The sequence below is a fragment of the Carcharodon carcharias genome, chromosome 12 (genome assembly GCF_017639515.1).
Source record: "Carcharodon carcharias isolate sCarCar2 chromosome 12, sCarCar2.pri, whole genome shotgun sequence".
Classification (NCBI taxonomy): Eukaryota; Metazoa; Chordata; class Chondrichthyes; order Lamniformes; family Lamnidae; genus Carcharodon; species Carcharodon carcharias.
The window spans coordinates 49,399,872-49,423,005 of NC_054478.1; the positions used below are offsets into that span (position 1 = coordinate 49,399,872).

At 42.7% G+C, this 23,134-nt stretch overlaps 1 pseudogene; it reads right to left on the bottom strand.

The window, feature by feature from the left end:
- Positions 1–23,134, bottom strand: part of LOC121284672 — a 48,198-nt pseudogene that overhangs the window by 3,578 nt on the left and 21,486 nt on the right.

Sequence of the window (23,134 nt, forward strand, 5' to 3'; positions counted from 1 at the left end):
AGGCACCAACCAACAACGGCTTTCTGTGGCCATTCAGCAGCATGTGTGGAAACTCCAGCCACCCCATCTTCCTGAGGGTGCTGCTCCACTCCCTGCACAGGCAGGTGCCTCCATTGCTCTCTTCTCCATCATCTTCACTCTCTGTGTACAACATGAGGCATACAGTTAGTTCACCAGGCTCCATACTCCGGATGTACTCCGCCTGCAGGATGAAAGAGTGAGATGCATGGGTTAGCATGGGAGTCCTAAGAAACTCTCTTGGTTAAGTCTGAAGGCCCCTTAATGCATCCTGGACAGTGCTGGCCACCACTTGGATGCCCAGAGTTAAGTGCGTTGATTGGCTGCCTGAAACCGCACCCAACTTCTCCCCACTCCACTTGACTATCTGATTGGCAGCAGCTTCACCCACTGGGCTACATGCTGTGCCCTCAGCTCAGGCACAGATATTCTCTAAACCTGAACTGTAAAGCTACGCTGTTAGCTTGAACCATGGGGGAGATTGGTCCAAACCAGGATGATGACATTGCAAGGGGCTATGAGCACCTCCCCCAGTGACTGCTCCACGGCCAGCTTTGGCAAGGAGATTGTACAACGTGCCCAGTCTTCCGACCATTCTAAAGCCCACTAAAATGCTCATTAAATTGCAGTCTATGCCCAAGGGGTTAAAAGCTCTGGAACACTTGGTGGCACTTTTATGCTTCTGCATTGCTTGAGTGGGCAGGTAAACTAGAGGCCTGACTCCAAGCATGTTACTATGGCTGCATCTGAACTGTCTGCTGCAGAGGAATGGTCACCTTTTTTATATAAGGTTTCCCTAATGCATGGCCACTTTCCTCCCCCTTTGCCCCCACCCCACACATGCTTGTGCACTATCTTCAACCACTGGGCAGCCCTTGCACCCCCACCCACCACCCCAAGTCACCTCAACCATAGGGCAGCCCTTGCCAACCCCCCATCTCGCCTCAACCTTGAAGTCCAACAAGCAACTCTCGTGAGCGTTGCACTCACCTCCCAGTTCCCCTCAACATGCAGCCTGCCAAGTGCACACCTTATATATGCTGTTGTGAAATAAGTTAGTGTCAGGGACTGATTCCGAAGGGCTGGTCTTATAATATGCAGATGTATTACAATGAGGTTCTCGACGACCAATGGTGGAAAACGCGGCTTGCCATTGACGGGCTGAGTGGACGATCGCAAACTGGTTTCACAACATCATGAAACCAAATTTTTTGGCCTTCTCGCTATATTGTCTGCTCACGCTGCCGAACATGCCCAATGACAGTGGGCACAGAAAATTCCACCCATTGTTGTCTAGAAAATTTCATGAGTAGACACAATTCCAAATGATAAATCTATTGAAACAATAATGGCCAAATGGTGTTTATAAAGGTGGTCAACAGCCTGGATTCTTTGTCCAGAGGCAACTGTCAAAATCCACTGTTTGCGTCAAATTTGGAGAATAGAGTACTCTTGGCTAGTTTGACAAGACTGTCATCCACTGAGGCCATTGGGTGGATCTCGAGTTCCACTGATTTAAGTTGAGTTAATTCTGGCAGTGCATCCAAGACCCTGCTTTGGCTGACAAAGCCAACTCTGTGGATACAAGGGTTGCTGCCAGCCTTTCTTTTCCAACAAGAGTGTGTCCCTCTGCTTGTCCCTTCAGCTGTCCCTCCTCAGGAAGATGGGTCTCGTTGAGCATGTAAATGTCAATTCAGAGTCTTGATAGCTCACGTGAAACGATTGCAGGTCCTCTTTCTGGATGGGGGTCACTATCTTGAGATTATCCATGAGTGTTCTATCACTCCAAGTTGCAAAATTTAAAGTTTTCTTTCTTTGACCACAAATGGTGATCCCACTGTGTATGGTTCCCCAGCCAGAAGAAAATGGGTCAGCCTATTTTTAGGGAACCTTTTCTAGCTCCCTCCCCATTTGGAGTGAGCAGAGTGTATCCTGAAGAAAATTCTCAGCCACAGATGCTGTGGCCCAAAAATATGGTGTTATGGGGTAATTCTAATTGTTGAATATGCAAATCATACACTGCACATCATAGGATGTGATGCAACATCACATGATTTACTCTCTCATGCAGCCTTGTGATAGATGTAGTCAAAGCAGTAAGGTGTGTTCCAATAAAAATTGTATTTTATATACCTCTGTAGGCTCAGTAAACATTCTGTATTAGTCAAACAACACCAAGAATACTCTTTAAAAAAATGAACCACCTCTTTCCCAACACAGGTATTCAATGGCCATCAAGCATCTGTTGCCTGTTTGCAGATTCCTTACTAGGGACTCCTAGGTTGACATCTCTGTCCCCGTTGCCAATTCTCCATTTCTGCAGGAATTGGCAAATGGACCCTGATAAGAGCCTTTATGGAGGGGACATGGGGTGGAGGGTGCAGAATTCCTTCACAGGATGACTTGTGGCTCCTGCTGAACCCAGGCTGGCGGGGAGGCCTCTAAGCCTGCCTGGAACGCTAGCCTTTGGTCTGCCATCGGGAGGCTGCCTTCAGGCAGCTAAGCTGTCCCCCACCACCTCTGGAACCTGGAGGCCGACTGGGATTTTCCAATTGGCCTTCCTTAATAGACCTGAAATTAGCAGTAATGAGCTCTATTGGCTACCCGCCACTTGCAGAAATGTAGTCCTGCAACCTCATCCCACCTCTGGGAAAATGGCCAGTGACAGGATGGAGCTGGGGAAACCAGTGTACTTGCCTGCAGCACTATTTTTTGCACTTCCTCCCCTCCATTTCCATCCCTGGCAGGGCCTTAAAATACTCTCCCAGCAGAAGTCTCCTACTGTTTGATTTTTAATAGCCACCTGAGGGGCCTTCGTCTCTCAATCTGTCAGAGACACCTGTTAGAGATGGCATTGTGGTATTGTCGCTGGACTAGTAATCCAGAGACCCAGGCTAATGCTCTGGGGACCCGGGCTTGAAGCCCACCACGGCAGGTGGTGGAATTTGAATTCAATAAAATTCTGGAATTAAAAGTCCAATTATGACCACGAAACCATTGTTGATTTTTTTTTTGTAAAAACCTATCTGGTTTGTAATGCCCTTTAGGGAAGGAAATCTATCATCCTTACCTGGTCTGGCCTACATATGATTCCAAACCCACAGCACTGTGGTTGACTCTTAAATGGCCTAGCAAGCCACTCAGTTGCAACAAACTGCTATAAAGACACAAAGGAATGAAACTGGACAGACCACCCAGCATCGACCTAGGCACCAGAAACGACAACAGCAATCGCAGCCCAGCTGACCATGCAAAGTCCTCCTTGCTAACATCTGGGGGCTAGTGCCAAAATTGGGAGAGCTGTCTCATTGGCTAATCAAGCAATGGATCAGATCTAAGCTCTGCAGTTCTGCCACTTCCAGTCGTGAATGGTGGTGAACAATTAAACAACTCACTGGAGGAGGTGGCTCTACAAATATCCCCATCCTCAATGATGGAGGGGCCCAGCACAGCAGTGTAAAAGATAAGGCTGAAGCATTCAGAACAATCCTCAGCCAGAAGTGCAGAGTGGATGATCCACCTCGGCCTCCTCCGGAGGTCCCCAGCATCATAGATGCCAATCTTCAGCCAATTCCATTAACTCCATGTGATATCCAGAAACGGCTGAAGGCACTGGATACTGCAAAGGCCCTGACAACATTCTGGCAATAGTACTGAAAACTTGTGTTTCAGAACTTGCCATGCCCCTAGCTAAGCTGTTCCAGTACAGCTACAACACTGGCATCTAACCAGCAATGTGGAAAATTGCCCAGGTACGTCCTGTACACAAAAAGCAGGACAAATCCAACCCGGCCAATTACCTCCCCATCAGTCTACTCTCCATCGTCAGTAAAGTAATGGAAGGGGTCATCAACAGTGCTATCAAGCTTAGCAATAACCTGCTCACTGATGCTCAGTTTGGGTTCCACCAGGGCCACTCATCTCCTGACCTTGTTACAGCCTTGGTTCAAACATGGACAAAAGACCTGAACTCCTGAGGTGAGGCGAGGTGAGAGTGACTGCCCTTAACATCAAGGCAGCATTTGATGGCGTGTGTCATCAAGGAGCCCTAGCAAAACTGGAGTCAATGGGAATCAGGGGGAAAACTCTCCGCTGGTTGGAGTCATACCTATCACAAAGGAAGATGATTGTGGTTGTTGGAGGTTAGTCATCTCGGCTCCAGGACATCATTGCCGGAGTTCCTCAGGGTAGTGTCCAAGGTCCAACCATCTTCAGCTGCTTCACCTTCCTTCCATAATAAGGTCGGAAGTGGAGATGTTCGCTGATACTTGCACAATGCTCAGCACCATTCGTGACTCCTCAGATACTGAAGCAGTCCATGTCCAAATGCAGCAAGACCATATTCAAGCTTGGGCTGACAAATGGCAAGTAACATTCGTACCACACAAGTGTCAGGCAATGACCATCTCCAACAAGAGAGAATCCAACCATCGCCCCTTGATGTTCAATGGCATTACCATCATTGAATCCCCACTATCAACAACCTGGACATTACCATTGACCAGAAACTGAACTGGACTAGCCATATAAATATTGTGGCTACAAGAACAGGTCAGAGGCTAGGAATCGTGCGACAAATAACTCACCTCCTGTCTCCCCAAAGCATGTCCACCATCTACAAGGCACAAGTCAGGAGTGTGATGGAATACTCCCCACTTGCCTGGATGAGTACAGTTCCTACAACACTCAAGAAGCTCAATACCATCCAGGACAAAGCAGCCCGCTTGATTGGCACCCCCTCCACTACTAATGCACAGTAGCAACAGTGTGTACCATCTACAAGATGCACTGCAGGAATTCACCAAGGCTCCTTAGACAGCACCTTCCAAACCCACGACCACCACCTCCTAGAAGGGCAAGGGCTGCAGATAGATGGGAACACCAACGCCTAGAAGATCCCCTCCAAGTCACTCACCATCCTGACTTGGAAATATATCACCATTCCTTCACTGTTGCTGGGTCAAAATTCTGGAACTCCCTTCCAATCAGCACTGTGGGTGTACCTACACCGCATGGACTGCAGCGGTTCAAGAAGGCAGCTCACTACCACCTTCTCAAGGACAACTAGGGATGGGCAATAAATGCTGCACCAACCAGCAAAGCCCAAATCCCATGAATGAATAAAAATAAAATAACAGTGCAGCACTATCCTCAGTACTGCGCAGATCTGTCAGTCTCTAGCCTGAGACTTGAACCCATGGCCTCCTGTCAGAGGCACTGAGCCAAGGTTGATACAGGAAAATGATGTGTAAATTTTGAAAAGATACAGTGCTCTCTTGTTCTGCTAAGGAAAGTATTCGCCTGAGCACCTGTTCTGATGAAAGGACATCAAACTGAAATCTTAACTCTGTTTTGGTCTCCACAGGTGGTGCCTGAACTGAGTATTTCCAGCATTTTCAGTTTTTATTGCCTCAGTGTGTGTTCTGTTTACTGTGCACTGCTGATTGAGAAATTAGAATGAATGTAAGTTCACAGAAGTTTAATAGTGTGGCCATGTTGACAGCACTGTCAGCGCCATTCTTGTCACGTAACCTTCAAGCAGATGGCATAATTCAATGACTGGCTCCCTGGTGAAACATAGATGACAAAGGCTGTACTCATCAGACATGGCTAGCTGGCTAGATCTTGGCCTACAGTCACTGGAGGTTGGGTCAAGGCAGCATTATGTTCCTTCTGCCAGGTCACTTTGCTCGCTAACACGGCTGCACGCCTATCTACCGGTGGGTGAGTTGGCAAACAATATACTGCAGATGCAGAGACCAATATAAGATGAAGCACATGCTGTTTATTTTACACAAGTTAACAGAGCACTAACACCATGTGTGCATCTCCTACCAAGCCCTATTCTAAACTACTGATTAACATTGTAGCCCGTGCTATGCAGCCATTGGGTAATACAGTCACATGCTCAGTCTGCTCACATTCTCTTAAAGGTGTATTGCACCTCAGATTACCACATTCCTCCCCCTTAACTTGAAAGTATAATTTATAATCTTTGCAATATATCAACAAATTACATAAATAAACTATTTACAAATTCAGCCTCTTTGGCGGCTTCTACAAGTGCATCGAACATTGTAATTCTACGACTTCGGATGGTTTATCCGAGGCCTCCCTCTCAGGAGTCATCTGTCCACTAGGCTCTTCAGTAGGAACCTGTAAATTTGTCTCTTCAAATCTCCCAGACTCAACGGATCCTACAAGTACTTCCAAACCAAGGGGAGCTCCTTCTACATGTGGTGTAGACTCCAATGGGAATAGTTGGTGCATCCTTTCTTGTTGATCTGTTTCCCTTTTCCTGAGGTGGTCTGCGTGTCTTCTAATTATTCGGCCTTCAACTGATATGTGAGAGGACAGGGGTCCTGTCACTGAACTAACTTCACCTGATAGCCATTTGAGTCCATATCCAAAGTTCTTTGCAAAAGCTGTGTCTCCAACAGTGAAGTTTTTTCATGGCTGTGGTAATCGTGTTCATTTTTCTGGGCCTTCCGACTTCTCTCTACCTTCCCCCCCTAAATTCGGCCTTATGAGACTCAAAGGTGGTCTGAGATGTCTCTTAGTTAATAACTCTGCAGGGGCAATACCAGTGGCCGCGTGTGGTGTAGTCCTATAGCTGAGCAGAAAACATGATAATCTAGTTGCAATGGAGTCTCCATCCACTTTTTCATGCCTGACTTGAAGGTTTGGTCTGCCCTCCCAGCCAAACCATTTGATGCAGGGTGGTATGGCGAAGTCTTAACATGTGTTATGCCATTGAGACTTGTAAATCTTTGAATGCTGTTCCATTATCAAACACTATAATCTCTGGTAACCTGTGAATTGCAAAGCTCTGACAAATCTGTCCATGGTGGCAGCAGATGTGGGTGATCTTATCCACTTTGAGTGAGCATCTAGAATCACGAGGAGCATTGTGCCCAAAAAGGGCCTCACGTAGTTAACATGGAGGCAGATCCATGGCCTTCCTGGCCATTCCCAGGGATTCAGTGGAGCAGAAGGGGGTAATTTCTGTACCTGTTGGCACTGCGTGCAACTCTTGACTAAGTTTTCGATTTCTGTGTCCATCCCTGGCAACCATATGTAGCTGCGAGCCAACATTTTTATCCTAGAGATACCGGGGTGAGAACCATGCAATTTGGTCAATAATGGTTGTCTTCCTCTCCGAGGCACAATAACTCTCGCTCCCCACAGCAAGATGCCATTCTGACAGTTGAGCTCGTATCTCCTATTAAAATCGGGCTTCATTTCGTCCGACTTTGACTGTATTATGGATCCAGTACAGTTGTCAAATTTGGGAGAAAACGACCATAGTAGTTAACCATTCCCAAAAAGGACTTGAGTTCTACTGCGTTTCTACTGGTGCTTAAGCTCTCACCTTGTCTTCTACTGAAAGAAGGCCCTGCAAGTCAACCCTATGTCCCAGCTAAACCACTTCTTTTGTTGGAAGATACATTTTTCTCTTTTCCATACTCCGGTTTGTGCGAAACGCTTCAATATCTCTTCCAGGTTAGCCAGGTGTTCTTTTTCAGTTAGGCCTGTTACCATCATCAAGATAAACCACCACATGGTAAAGTAAATTTTCCATTGTCTGTTGGAAAATGCCACAAGCCGATGAGACTCCAAATGGGTAGCCCGGTATATTGGTACAACCCCCTATGTGTGGTGTTAGTTACAAAATCCTGAGAGGCCTTTTCTAGCTTGACTTGCTGGTAGGTGTGGCTCATGTCGAGTTTCGTATATGCGGTTTCCCCCTGCCAGCTTGAAGTACAATTCATCAATTTTCTGCATAGGATGCCTGTCAAGTCTGGCCACTTTAACAGTCAACTTGTAGTCCCCTCATATTCACATGGTTTGATCAGGCTTTAATACTGGGGCTATGGGTGCTGCCCATCTGGAAAATTGTACAGGTTGGAAGACTCTCAACCTTTCCAGCCTGTCTAATTCAACATCAACTTTCTCTTGTAATGCATAGGGGACTAGCCTCACTTTCAAGTGTATGGGGGGTTGCCCCGAGATCCAGTGGATTTTAGCTTGCAGTCCTTGAATCTTCCCGAGCACTTCTCTGAACACAGAGGCATATTTCTGCAATAATTCTTGCAGATCTTTCACTCTGGGTTGAAAAATCTTGGTCCACTCCAACTTTATTTCCTTAAGCCAGTTCCGATCAAGTAGACTTGGACCCTCCCCTGCCACCATTATCAGGGTAAATTAACAGACTGGCTTCCATACTGTACTGGAACCTTGAATATTCCTCTTATTCATATGTCTTCACCTGTGTACGCCTTTAATTTAGCATCTGAATTTTCCAGATTTAATGAGTGGCCTCCTCCATTCAGATATTTGAACGTATGTTCCCCTATAACTGTCGTGGATGACCTGTATCCACCTCCATTCAGATGGATTTTCCGTTGACTTCCACTGTCACGTAGATTGACTCTGTTTTATCCATTTTCATGTTGCGTAGTGAGTGAATATCTGACTCTGTTTCTTCTGGTTCCTCTAGTATATGGATTTCATGTCTTCTACCTTGTTGTTTAAAATTTTGTCTCAATTTGTCTTTACAATATTGCTTATTGTGCCCATTATGATAGCAGTAGAAACACTCAATTCTTTTAAATTGTTGTTCATTTTGCAGGCTGTCTGGTTCCATTTCTGCCATTACTTATGTGGGTTTTCACTGTTAAACCATTGCTTTTTGCTGGTCTGTTGATGGTGGTTGTTTCCCTCCTTTCGGCAGAGCCCAGCGTTTCCGCGCCATTTATAACCGGTGCTTCCCTCCCGATGTGAAGGACGGCACCGTTTTGTGCTCCCTTGATTGCTTCTGAATCGAATTGACTCTCCATTGCAAACGTCAACTCCAGTGCCTTGCTGAAGTCTAAATTCGTTTCTGACAACAACCTTTTTTGAATGGTGTATTTGTTAATCCCACATACTAATCGGTGCCTTAACATGTCATTAATTGATGTCCGGAACTAACAATGTTCTGTCAGTTGTTTTAAGGCTGCTACATAGCAAGCGGATGTCTCTCCAGGGTCACAACACCTCGAATTGAATTTAAAATGCTGCGTTGTTACCGACGATTTCGGCCAAAAATGGCTTTTCACAAGATTTACCAACTCATCAAAGCTCTCGGAATCTGGGGCATTAGGTGCGGTTAAACTATAGATTAGGCCATATATTTTACTACCACTTGTTGATAAGAGGATCGCCTGCCTTTTCTCCACCCCCAGCATGTTGTTGGCCAAAAAGAAGAACACGAGGCATTCAATATAATGTGACCAGTCAACGGTGATCTGGTCAAATGGTTCGATTACAGCCAAACTGTGGTATACTAGAGGGAAATAACATTGACGACTATGATGAGGGCTGTACTCACAATCAGCCCGCAAGCACAGCTGATTCACTACAGTGGAACTTTTGCAGCTTTCCTTGGTGTCGTTGACTGGTCGTTTTTTGCCTCATCTCCAGTTGTTATGTTCCTTCTGTCAGTTGCTTCGCTCGCGAACATGGTTGCACACCTATCTACCAGTGGGTGAGTCGGCAAACAATATACTGCAGATGCAGGGACCAATATAAGATGAAGCACATGCTGTTTATTTTACATAAGTAACAGAGCATTAACGCCATGTATGCTTCTCCAACCAGACCCTATTCCAAACTAGTGATTAACATTGTAGCCACGCTACACAGCCATTGGGTAATACAGTCATGTGTTCAGTCTGCTCACATTCTCTTAAAGGTGCATTGCACCTCAGATTACCACAGGCAGGTGCTGACAATTCATCTCAAATACACCTTCCTATCATCTCTTCTTAGCCACAATTTGTCCATCACTCAATCCTTACTGATCTACAGTGGTTCCCTATCCTTTAGTGCATTAAATTTAAGATCCCCCTTTTTTTCCCGAAATCAGTTTATTGCTTCGCGCTGCCACATTTCCTCAACCTCGTTCAGCCTTATACCTCTTCCCACACATTTCAGTCCTCAGACTCTGACCTTTCACTCATCGCTCAATCACGCCATCATTGGTGGTAGATCCACTAGTTGGAACTCTCTCCTTAAAGTCCTTTTTCTTGACACTGCTCCCTTTTCTTTCAATAGCATTTTAAAAACTTTTTTTTTGATCTATTATTCAGATAGCCTTTTCTAAATTTCTCATTCTGTGGCCCAATGCTTATTCAACGTTTTCAATTATAAATTCCTTGACACTTTTTTCTGCATTAAGTGTTTATAAAATACCTGTTAATGTTGTTTCGGCCTTTTTTCTGCATGGGATGTGTTTGTTTTCCTCAATCAAAAATATGCTTAAATTGGCTTTCAGTATACATTCAATACATCTTTGCATACCACAACTGGATTGCCAAACTGTTTAATATTTATATTAGCTGCAGTGTCAACTGTGGCACAGTTGGTAGCACTCTTCCCTCTCAGTTAGAAGGTTATGGGTTCATGTCCCAATCTAAAACTTGAGCACAAATTTCAAAGCTGATCCTCCAATGGTACACTGCACTGTCAAAGATGCTGTCTTTTGGAGAGACATTAAACCGAGACCCTGTCTACCATCTCAGGTGGATGGAAAAGATCCCAAGGTACGACTTTGAAAAAGATCAGGGAAATTATTCCTGGTGTCATGGTCAATATTTGTCCCTCAGTCAACATTACAGAAACAGATTATCTGGTCATTACCACATTGCTGTTTTTTGGGAGCTTGTGGTGTGTAAATTGGCGGCCGTGCTTCCTACATTGTAACGGGAGCTATACTTCATAGTATGATTACACCATGGAAGGAGGCCATTTGGCCCTTTGTGTCTATACTGATGCTTTGAAGGAGCAATTCACCCAGTGCCACTCCTCTGTGTTTTCCCTGCAGCCCTGCAAATTTTCCCTTCTCAGATAATGATCCAATTTCCTCTTGAAAATCTCAATTGGCCCTGGCTTTACCACATTCCCAGGCAGTGCATTCCAGATCCTAACCATTCGCTGCATGAAAACGTTTTACCTCCTGTTGCCATTGCTTCAAAAGCACTTAATTGGCTGTAAAAAAAAAACATTGGGGGATGACCTTGGGTCACGAAAGGCATTATATTAATACAAGTCCTTTTAAGAATAATCTGTTGGCTGCTAGGTTATGCATTCATGGATTATAACCATAGATTTGTCACGTTTGGCTGCTATGTTTTCTTTGCTGTTATAGAAATCTTATTCTCCCAAATAATATAATAAATACAATCCTGTATTTCTATGATTTTTCCAGCGGTTCACCTAAAGAAAAAAGTGCCTTTCTTCTAATTTAATTACCATATTAACACGGCCTTTATGCAGTACCATGCAGTTGATTGGTAGGACATGGGTTAATTCTTGTAATTTTTTTTAAATACAAGTTCTCAACATGTTGAGGCTGGGCCAGCATATATGGGAAACTCGTTACTCAACATAGAGAAGCAATTAAAAACAGAAAGTGAGTCATTCTGCCTGCTCCTGTCTTAAGTAAACAGTGATGCACTTTCAAAAGATAAGGGCATAGGCCAAGAAATTGCATGATGACTCATTCATTCTGCCAACTCCTTGTTCTACTTGCATGTTGGTTTAACATTCAGTGTGCCGCTGTCCCTGAGATGTTTGGAGGCTGATGATAAACAAAGTGATGTCAGGGAAGTCTATCTCCAGCAAAGCTTGTCCGCCTGCAGCCACCATTACCCATTGAGCTGTGTTTACAGATCCTGGTACAGCCATCTGGGACAGTTGAAGAGATCTGTCTTTTTAGACTCAGGATCAGTAGGGAGGCTGTGATGAAGCTGTGCCATAAGAAGTAAGATGCCTTGCAGACAACTTCAACTACAAGGACTTCACTACCTGTGGCAGTCACATTGCCCTCCACACCCTTCACAGGAGCAGCCATGTGGAAATTAGGGGGAAAAATAAAAACAATAGCTAGGCCAAGTAAGTGATGGGAGTTATGGCTAGGAAAAGCATACACTATGATCATCTTCAGACAATTAGAGCTAAAGTTGAGCAACATAATACTATCTTAGCACTGCCTGGCTTGGAGGTTTAGTTAGGTGGATTGAACCATCAATGCATTAAAATGAGAGGAAAGTTTAAACATGGCAACAGTAGTATGACAGAAAAAGCATTTGCCAATAATTGTTACAGAGAACTCAAGTATAAGTGCTACAGGATGTGCACTAGCCTTTATATCTTTTAGTAGGTTGTTATTTATAGAATCATAGAATGATACAACACTGGCCATTTGACCCATTGTATTTGTGCCAGCCGCTTGCTAGAGCTATCTAATTTGTCCCATTCCTCAGCTTTTTCCTCAAAGCCTTCAATGGTTTTGCCTTCACATATTTATTCAATTCCCTAACAAAAGTTACTATTGAAATGGGTTCCACCAACATTTCAAACAGTGTGCTCCAGATCACAACAACTTACTATGTAAAAAGTTTACTACAAAACTATTACTGAAAGTTATTTAGGTAAAAGTGCTAAAGCTATTAGTTAAAAATACAGTTGAAAGATTAAAAACAGATAGAGTTAAAAAGATACTTAAAATGAGATTTCAATTCAATCTCCTTGATATGTTGTTGTGGGCCTTTTGTTTGAGTTCCTTCTTGGGGTTTGAAACTTAAGGTTCTGTTTAGCAACTGCAATGGCTTTTGCAGTTGACTATTCAGAGGTTTGCCTTTTTAGGTGGACTCTGCAGGTCAGCAGTTTTTTAAGGGAGAGTGAGAAGACTTTCTATCGCTCACTAATTCTGCAGTTATGGCACATGTAAATTGCCTGGACTCTCTCTGCAGAATAGCAGTTGATTTCTTATTACCTTCCTCTTTGTCCTACCTTGGTCAAGAGCCCTCTCTGATGTTGTTTCTCAGAGTTCTTTCTGGGGGCTTCTGCACACGAAATGGCTGTTTTCAAACAGACTTTATACAGTTCCAAAACTTAAAATGGCTGCTATGTTAATTTCGGTGAAGCATTGTTTCACCAGATAAAGAAGTTAGTTTGCCAACATCCTTCCTGTCTCTTATTCCCTCAGAAGTAAAAGGGTATTCACACCTTTTAGAATTCAATGGGCTTCCCTGGAAAGGTCTTTGCACTTTTAGTGATTCTTCATAGCCAGCTCTAGAGATATGAGTCTGATAAGGTTAGACTAAACATCAGAAGGTGCCATGTTGTCTGTCCATACTTCCATTTTGGAAAAGGCTTTTATACTGAGTGCAACTTTTACACTGAATGTAAAGGTTTGAAAACAGAAATATGTTTTTAAAACAATTGTACTTAAAATCTGTAATATCATAATTATACATTTGTGACAATAATATTACTCAATTCTACAATACAACAGTGGTGTCTGGAATCATTTGAAATGGCAGCCTCAACAATGGCCAAACATTAAGAAGAATACTGTGGCAGATAGCTGTGCATTTTATTTATTCTCTCAATAATGAGAGGGACTTATTTAAAAAAGCACGACATTTCCTAATTATTGTGTTCAATGTTTCCTCTTCAAGGCAACATACTTAGCAACCAAACTGATTAATGAAATTCATGACAGTTGTGGGTGCCACATTCACAAAACAGGCTCTGTGGGGGACAATGATAACAAATAATATTTTTAACTACTATACCATGGTGCAACATTAACCAGCTGCTTTCTTAATTTATTAGAAAAGAAAAATCCCTTAATTTATATTGCTGCCAGTGTGATTCTATCACTAACAATCTACCAATTAAAATTCATAGTTTAACAGCCTTATACTGCTCTGTAATGATATTGTATCCAAATATTCCTCATACTATATTTATTAAAACATTTTAAAATCCTGCAAGTCTGAAGAGAAAAGACAAGACTTAAAAGCAAAGTAACGATTTAGGTGAAATCTGGTATTGTCGGGAAGGGGCAGAAAATTTAATAATAGTCCTGGACCCAATCATCTTCAGCAGTTTTAACAATGACCTTTCTTCTATCACAAGGTCAAAAGTGGGGATGCTTGCAGGTGTTTGCACAATGTCCAGCACCATTTTTTACTCCTCAGATACTGAAGCAGTCCATGTCCAGATGCAGCAAGACCTGGACAATATCCAGGCTTAGGCTGCCAAGTAACATTTGTGCCACACAAATGCCAGGAAATGGCCATCTCCAAAAAGTGAGGATCTAAGCATTGCCGCTTGACATTCGAAAGCATTACCATCACTGAATTCCCCCACTATCAACTGCCCAGGGGTTACCATTGACCAGAAACTGAACTGGACCAGCCATATTAATACTGTGGCTATAAGAGCAGGTCAAAGTCTAGGAATCCTGCGGCAAGTAACACACCTCCTGGCTCCCCAAAGTTTGTCCACCATCTTTAAGGTACAAGTCAGAAGTGTGATGGAATACTTTCCACTTGTCAGGTGAGTGCAGCTCCTACAACACTCAAAGCCTGATGCCATCCAGGATAAAGCAGCCCACTTGGTTGACACTCCATCCACAAACATTCAGCCCCTCCACCACTGATGCACAGTGGCAGCAGTGTGTACCATCTACAAGAACTTATCAAGACTGCTTAGAAAGTATTTTCCAAACCCACAGCCACTATCATCTAGAAGGACAAGGGCAGCAGATAGATGAGAACACCACCAACTGGAAGTTCCCCTCCAATACACTCATCATCCTGACTTGGAAATATGTTGTTGTTCTTTCGCTGTCACTGGGTCAAAATCCTGGAACTCCCTCTCTAACAGTACAGTGGGTATACTTACACCACATGAACTGCTGTGGTTCAAGAAGACAGCTCACTACCACCTTCTCAAGGGCAATTAGGGATGGGCAATAAATGCTAGCCTAGCCAGCGATGCCCACATGCCATGAATGAATGAAAAAAAGTATGAGTGACTAAGACCACATCAGGAAAACATAATAAAAAAAACTAAGTTTCTTTACCTAAATGCATGAAACATCCATAACATGATAAATGAGTTGAAGGTACAAATACAGAGGGATGGGATTGATCTAGTAGCTATAACTGAGATGTAATTGCAGGGTGGTCAAGGTTGGGAACTAAATATTCTAGGGTACTTGGCTTTCAAAAGAGAGAAAATGGAATAAATGAGATGGTCCTGATAATAAAGAATGTGAAAAGTGCACTTGAGAGAAAGAGAAAAAGTTTCTTGTTCAGGCGTCAGATGAGACGAAGAATAAAATGAAACTGCGGGCACGTGCAGCTTTGAAAAAGGCTGCGGTGGTGCTGCTGAGGGAGAGGTCGAGTGTGTTCATATGGCAGCACATGGCACTGAATATGGATCTCAGAATGCGATGGGAACAGCAGTCCGAGGTAACGTTGTATGTCCCGGAGATACCTGTAATCCTGGGTGGGTTCGAAACATGAGGGATGGAATTTCAGTTGAAATCCACGTGGGGTAAGTTGGAGATGGAGACAGTCACTGAGAAAGGAAATACGGCTGTGAAAGCGGATTTTAGTAAACGCCCTGTCAAACACCAGGAGAGAAATGGAAAGCAATGAAGGTGAACAAGGCAAAAGAGAAATACGAAAATCCTGACGGAGAGTAGAGCAAAACTTCTTCAAGGTAGGCATTTCTTGAAGAGAAGTGGCAGTCAATTAAACATCTCCACCTATTACTGGTTGCTTGTCCCAACAACACCCCCCACCCCCCCAAACCAGCTTATATTTCACCCCATTCCTATTTTTACTGAAGTGTCATGAGGACTTGAATCGTCAACTGTGCTCTTCTCCGCCGATGCTGCCAGATCTGCTGAGTTTTTCCAGGTATTTCTGTTTCTGTTTTTGTTTCAGAAATTGATCAAGGCAGCCATTCTGACAGCAAGTCAAGTTAAATGAAGTGCACAATAAAGAAAAGCCAGAAGTTACTGAGACTGACATTTATTCCATACACAAATTGAAGGCCAGAAAAACTGAACTAATCACTGTTACCCTTCAAGTAAATGGAAAGCCTCTCCTCATGGAGGTGGACACAGGAGCATCGACCACCATTGTGGGAGAACACAACTTTAAATATCTCAGAGAAGGTACCCAGCCATTGAGTTTGGAGAAAACCACTGCTCAGTTAAAAACATATACAGGAGAAGCAATACAGGTGAGAGGCATCACCTCTGTACCTGTATCATACAGACAACAGACAGCACAGCTGCCAGTAATTGTTGTAACTGGAGAAGGACCTAGCTGGGCCGTGATTGGTTGAAAGAAATCAAACTGAATTGGTCAGAAATTTTTCAGGCCAGGACAGGAGGAATTCCAGAGTTGCTGCAAAAGTGTGACAGAGTATTCTGAGATGAGTTGGGGAAAATCAAAGGTCTACAAGCTAAAATATACGTGGACCCTGAAGCAACACCCTGTTTTTTAAGGCAAGACCTGTGCCTTACACTCAGAGAGAAAAGGTTGATGCGGAATTATGTCGGTTGGAGAAATTATGAATAATACAGCCAGTCCAATTTTCAGAATGGGCAGCACCCATAGTCCCCGTGCTAAAGCCGGATCAAACCATTCCCGTCTGCAGGGATTATAAATTAATGGTAAACAAGGCTGCGAAATTAGACAAATACCCAATCCCAAAGATTGAAGATCTGTATGCTAAATTCACAGGAGGAAGATCCTAGACTAAACTGGATTTGAGCCATGCATATCATCAGCTCGAGTTGGACAACACATCAAGAAGTTATGTCATGATAAACACACACAAGGGCCTTTACCAGTATACATGCCTACCTTTTGGTGTGTCCTCTGCCTGTTCAATTTTCCAGCGAACTACGGAAAGCTTACTATAAGGACTCCCCCAAGTTATAGTGTACCGGAACGACGTCCTAATTACAGGATCCACAGAAGCAGAACATGAGGCAAACCTGGAAGAGGTTCTGAAGAGATCTTTAGAGGCTGGCGTTCATTTAAAAAAAAAAGTGCACTCTTCAAACAAAGGAAGTTACATATCTCTATCATTGAGTGGATGCCCAAGGGTTGCATCCATTAGAGGAGAGAAAGTCAGGGCAATCAAGGATGCACCCTCTCTTACTAACGTCACCGATCCCAAGTCTTTTTTGGGCATGATAAACTATTATGGTTGACTTTTGCCTAATCTATCTACAGTGTTAGCCCCATTTGCATTTATTCTTGAAGAACCACAGTTGGCCCTAGAAGGGTCAGCAAGAGGAAGCCTTCACTAGAGTTAAGGAGCTTTTACACGCGTCATGTCTGCTAGTGCGTTATGACTTGACTAAGGAATTGATACCTACTTTGCTTGCTGTCAGGGAGATGTCATGCATCTCCCTATGGAGTAGGAGCAGTGTTGTCACACAAGATGGAGGATAGATTTGAAAGATCGATAGGATATATGTATCCAGAATCTTTTCTGCAGCCGAGAAAGGGTACTCGCAAATTTAAAAAGAGGGCTTATACATCATATTTGGAGTAAAGATGTTTCATCAATATTTGCATGGTCAACACTTCACCTTAGCGTCAGATCACAAACCACTGTTAGGATTGTTTGGTGAAGATAAGGCAATCCTACCAATAGCTTCTGTTAGAATTCAAAGATGGGCTTTAATTGTGTTGACAGATGAGTACACTTTTATGCACTGTCCGGGTGTGCATATAGCACAAGTGCCAGTATCTCAATAGGTAGTATTTTGTTGGATCCAGTGCCCTTGCTTTGTTGAGGCTAAAGGATCTGGGTTACACGTTTAGTTCGGGGTGACTGAATCGGTACAGAGACAGAGAACATCAGGAGATCTTTGTTAGAATAAACACATGTTGTTTATTTACAAACTAACTCTACAACTATACTTATGCGCTCACAACATAAAAACTCTGTCTTCCCTCATCAGTAACCAACTCAAGACTCCCTCACATAGAGGCAGCCCATGCTACTTGGCTATTGGACAATAAGATCATGTGATCTTACATTACAATGCTTGTCTTAAAAGTATATTACATCTCAGATTTCTACATCCCTCCCCCTTTACTGAAAAATACATTCTACAATTTTCAATATATCAAGTTATTTACATTGTTCAATTATTTACAAAGTCAGTCCCTCTGGGGGTTTCCTTATGCATGTAGAATATCTCAGCTCTCCAGCATCTAAAGTTTGCTTTGGAGTCTCCCTTACTGAAGTCATCTGAGCATCAGGTTCTATAGCAGGTATCTACAAATTTGTTTCTTCAACTCTTTCAGGTACAGTCGGCCCTTCAAATACACTTGTAATTAGTTGAGTTCTTTCAACAGGAAATGTTGATTCAGTTTCGAGCATTGGCGGAATCACTTCTGGATATTTGGCTTCTCCACTTTGTATGTGATCCACGTCTTATTATTTGATCTTCAACTTTCACACGGTAGGGAAGAGGTCCTGTTACAGCAGTTATTTCACCCAACAACCATACTGGTCCTTCTCTAAAATTTTTCACAAATACTTCCTCTCCCACATTACATATTCTATCCCGACTGTGGCAATCATGTCCCATTTTCTGATTTCCCTGCCTTCTTTCTACCTTCCCCCCACCAAGTTGGGCGTAATTAGGCTCAGTCTCGATTGGAGACAGCGTTTCATCAACAGTTCAGCAGGTGTGACACCTGTTGTCGAATGAGGGGTGGTTCGATAGTAAAATAGAAATCATGCTAACTTAGTCACTGTTGAATCTCCAGACAGTTTCATCATACCAGGTTTGAATGTCCAAACTGCTCTCTCTGCAAGCCCATTTGAAGAAGGATAGCATGGAGATGTTTTCACATGAACAATACCATTGAGGCTTGTAAATCAGTGAAATTTAGCACTTATGAATACTGTTCCATTATCTGATACTAGCACTTCAGGTAATCCATTTATTTATTTATTTATTTATTTTTGTTGTAGCTTGTCTATTGTTGCTGACCTTACTTTGTATATATCCATCCATTTTGAATGAGCGTCTATGACAAGGAGAAACATTGTTCCCATAAAAGGTCCCACATAATCGACATGTACACATACCCATGGTCATCCTGGCCATTCCCAGGGATGTATGTAATGGGGCTGTTGCAGGTGATTTTTGTACTTGTTGACACTGCATACAACTTCTTGCTAGGTTTTCTATTTCTCCATCCATTCCCGGCCACCACATGTAGCTACGTGCTATTGCTTTAATTTTAGAAACTCCAGGATGTGAACTGTGAAGCTCAGATAACAATGATTTTTGTCCTTTTGGAGGAACAATAAAATACCTCCTTTGCTGGTTAGCTCATATTTCCTCTGGAAATACAGTTTCATTTCATCGGATTCTTGTGTTTTTGACCAACCAGAAAGAACTTGATTTCTCACTTTGGATAAGATTGAGTCTCGGTTCATCCAATCTTTAATTTGTTTAGCACATATCGGTGATGAGTCCAGAAAGTTCAATAACAAGATGTATTCCTGAGGAATTGGAACATCCTCATCTTTTACCTGCAAGGGTAAATGACTGAGTGCATCTGCATGTGCAATTTGATTTCCAGGTCTATGAATAAAAGTATACTCATACGCTGCCAAGATCGACACCTATCTTTGAACTCTTGCCGAGGCTATAGGGGGTATAGCCTTGTCTTCATCGAATAGTCCTAATAATGGCTTGTGATGCGTTATGATAGTAAGTGACGACCTTGCACATATTGATGGAACTTTTTAACACCGAAAATGATCACCAGGTCTTCTTTTTCAATTTGTGAGCACTATTTCTCTGCAGCACTAAGTGTTCTTGAGACATATTCTGATCCATCATGCGTTCGATGAGAAAGCACCGCTCCTAGTCCATAAGCTAATGTGTCACATGTCAATATCAACTCTTTCTTTGGATCAAAATGTACTAGAAGTGTGGATGACTGTAACAATTTTTGTGAAAGCTTCTTCTTGTGATGTTTGCCATGACCATCTCTGATTTTTCTTGAGCAAACAATATAATGGTGCCAGTTCTGTCGATAGATTAGGCAAAAAAGTGTCCATTATAGTTAATCATCCCCAAAAATGATTTCAATTTGGATGTATTCTTTGCTTCTGGGGCTTCTTTAATAGCTTTCACTTTTTCTTCAAGTGAATGTGGGCCTTGTGAATCGACCTTCTGACCTAGATAGGTTACCTCTTTTGCCTGGAATGTGCACTTTTCCTTTTTCAATCTCACTCCAGCCTGCGAAAAACGTTTCAGAGCTTCCTCCAGGTTCATCAAATGTTCTTTATGTGTGAGTTCAGTCACGAGAATGTCTTCCAAATAAACTATAACATGGGGCAATCCCTGTAGCAAATTTTCCATGGTTCTTTGGAATATGGTGCAAGCAGAAGATATGCCAAATGGTAAGCAGGTGTATTGATACAATCCCTTATGTGTATTTATGGTGACAAACTTTCAGGATGCCTGCTCTAATTCCACTTGCTGGCAGGCATGACTCAAACCTAACTTCGTGTAAGCCTTTCCACCTGCCAATTTAGTTATAAATCCTCAATTTTAGGTATGGGGTGTCTATCCAATTTTGCAACTTGATTGACTGTTAATTTATAATCCCCGCATATTCTAATGCTTTGGTCAGGTTTGAGAACAGGTACAATTGGAACTGCCCACTCTGGAAATTTAACTGTTTGTATCACTCCAACTTTTCTAATCTGTCAGTTCTGCATCTACCTTATCCCCCATTGCATAAGGTACTGGTCTTGCCTTCAAGAATCTTGGTGTTGCCCCTAGATCTACAAGAATTTTTGCTTGTAGCCCTTCAATTTTTCCTAGCTCTTCCTTGAAAACTGAAGCATATTTCTGTAGTAGCTGTGAAAGTCCATTAGCTCTTAATTGGAAGATTTCATTTCATTCCAATTTCTTTCAGCCAGTTTCATCTGAGGAGACTAGGTCCCTCGCCTGCAACTACCATCAAGGGTAATCTTACTGTTTGGCCTTCATAGTTTACTGTGACTTTACATACGACCTTGACTTGTATGGTTTCTCCTGTGTAAGTCTTTTTCAACAGTTTCTTCTAAATTCAGTTTATGTTCTCCATGTTTCAAGTATGGAAGAGTGCTCTCCGATCACCGTAGTAGCTGCTCCAGTATCCACCTCCAGTCTGATCGGTTTCTCATTCACTCTCATGGTTACATGGGGAGGCTTCTTCTTCCTACCTTTATATTATATAGCAAATAGATATCAGCATCTATTACTTCAGGCTTTCCAATGTTATTTATCCCATTGGGCTTTTGCCTTTGTCTGACAGTCTGCCTGATTCTATCTTTACAATTTCTCATGAGGTGTCCGTATCGATGGCAGAAAAAACATTCAATCTTTTTAAATTGTGTTTCATTACAGGGCTGTCTACTTCCATCACTGTTACTATGGTGCCATGCTTTTGCTGCTAAGTTTTCCCTTTAACTTTGTCTGCTAGCGGTGGCTGCTTCCTGCTTTGGAACAAAGCTCTGCACTTTCGCGCTTTTTTTGGTTAAAGCTCCATGCCCAACATGGAGGATGGCGCCATTTTGCGCCCCTCGAATGGTTTTGGAGTCTCACACTGCACTTTCCATTGCAATAATGATTTCCAATGCCTTCACAAAATCTAGATTTGTTTCAGCCAACAATCTCCTTTGAATCGTATTTTTGTTTATACCGAACATCAAATGATCTTTAAGCATATCATCGATAGAAGTACCCAACTTGCAGTATTCAGTTAATTGCTTCAGACTCACCGCATAAGAAGCAACAGACTCCCCTGCAGCTTTAATTCCTGAGCTGAATTTAAACCTTTGTATAGCCACCGACGGCTTGAGCTGGTAATGATTCTTTACGACGTTCACTAAATCATCAAAACTTTTGGTGTCTAGGGCACTGGGTGCCAACAGATTTCAAATTAATCGATGTGTCTTACTCCCACATGTGGACAGAAGGATCACGCGCCTCTTCTCCTTCCCCACAATGTCGTTCACCTGGAAGAAGAAAGCGAGGCAATCAACATAGTGAGATCACTCTTCGGTGATTGGATCGAATGGCTCTGCTCTTCCAAATTGTGGCATCTTTTAGGGAATTAATTTGATGCTCAGGAGGAAATTTTCTTTAACTTGCAATTATTGTGTGAGGTACGGCCTGATTTCGATTCTTCTGATTTCCTTCATTTTTCTCACTTTTACCTAGTTTTCTTCCGTGACTTTTTTTGTGCTTTTTCTCTCATTGCCAGTTTGTTGGATCTAGTGCCCTTGGTTTGCTGGGGCTAAGGGATTCGGGTTGCACACTTTGTTCGGGTGACTGAGTCGGTACAGAGACAGAGAACATCAGGAGATTCTTGTTCGAATAAATACATGATGTTTATTTACAAACCAACTCTACAACAATACTTGTGTTCTCACAACATAAAACTCTGTCTTCACTCATCAGTGACTAACTCAAGACTCTCTCACATAGAGGTAACCCACGTCACTCTGTTATTGGACAATAAGATCATGTGACCTTACATTACAACACTTGTCTTAAAGTTATATTACCTCTCAGATTACTACTTATTTGCATTAAATTTCCTGGACTCCTCGCCAGTCTGTGCAAGACAAAGAATTAGACAAATCGGGATCCAATTTTAGCAAGAGTTCGTGAAAAAGTATTACAAGGATGGTAAAATGCACAAGTTTCTGAAGAATTAAAACCATTCTTTGTACGTAGATCCAAACTGAGTTGTCAAGATGGTATCCTATTATGGAGAGCAAGAGTAGTTATCCATTTGCAAGGAAGAGAACCATTACTGGAAGAACTTCATAGTTTGCATCCTGATATTTTGAAAATGAAGATGCTCACACAAAGTTATCACTGTCTATACCTGGTGGCCAAGTATAGACAGTGATATAGAAAAACAGTGAAACACTGTCTTCAGTGCCAGCAACAGCCAAAGTTGCCCATTCCAGCTCCACTGCATTCGTGGGAGTGGCCTGGTCGACCCTGGGTTAGACTACATATAGACTATGCAGGTCTATTTCTAGGTACCATGTTTCTTGTGATTATCGGTGCACATTCCAAATGGATGGATGTGTTTGAAATTAGATCACCTACTTAGTCTGCAACCATTGAAAAACTGCACCAGAGTTTCAGTGTTCATGGTTTAACTGAAGTTATTGTCAATGGTACAACTTTCACTAGCACTGAAAT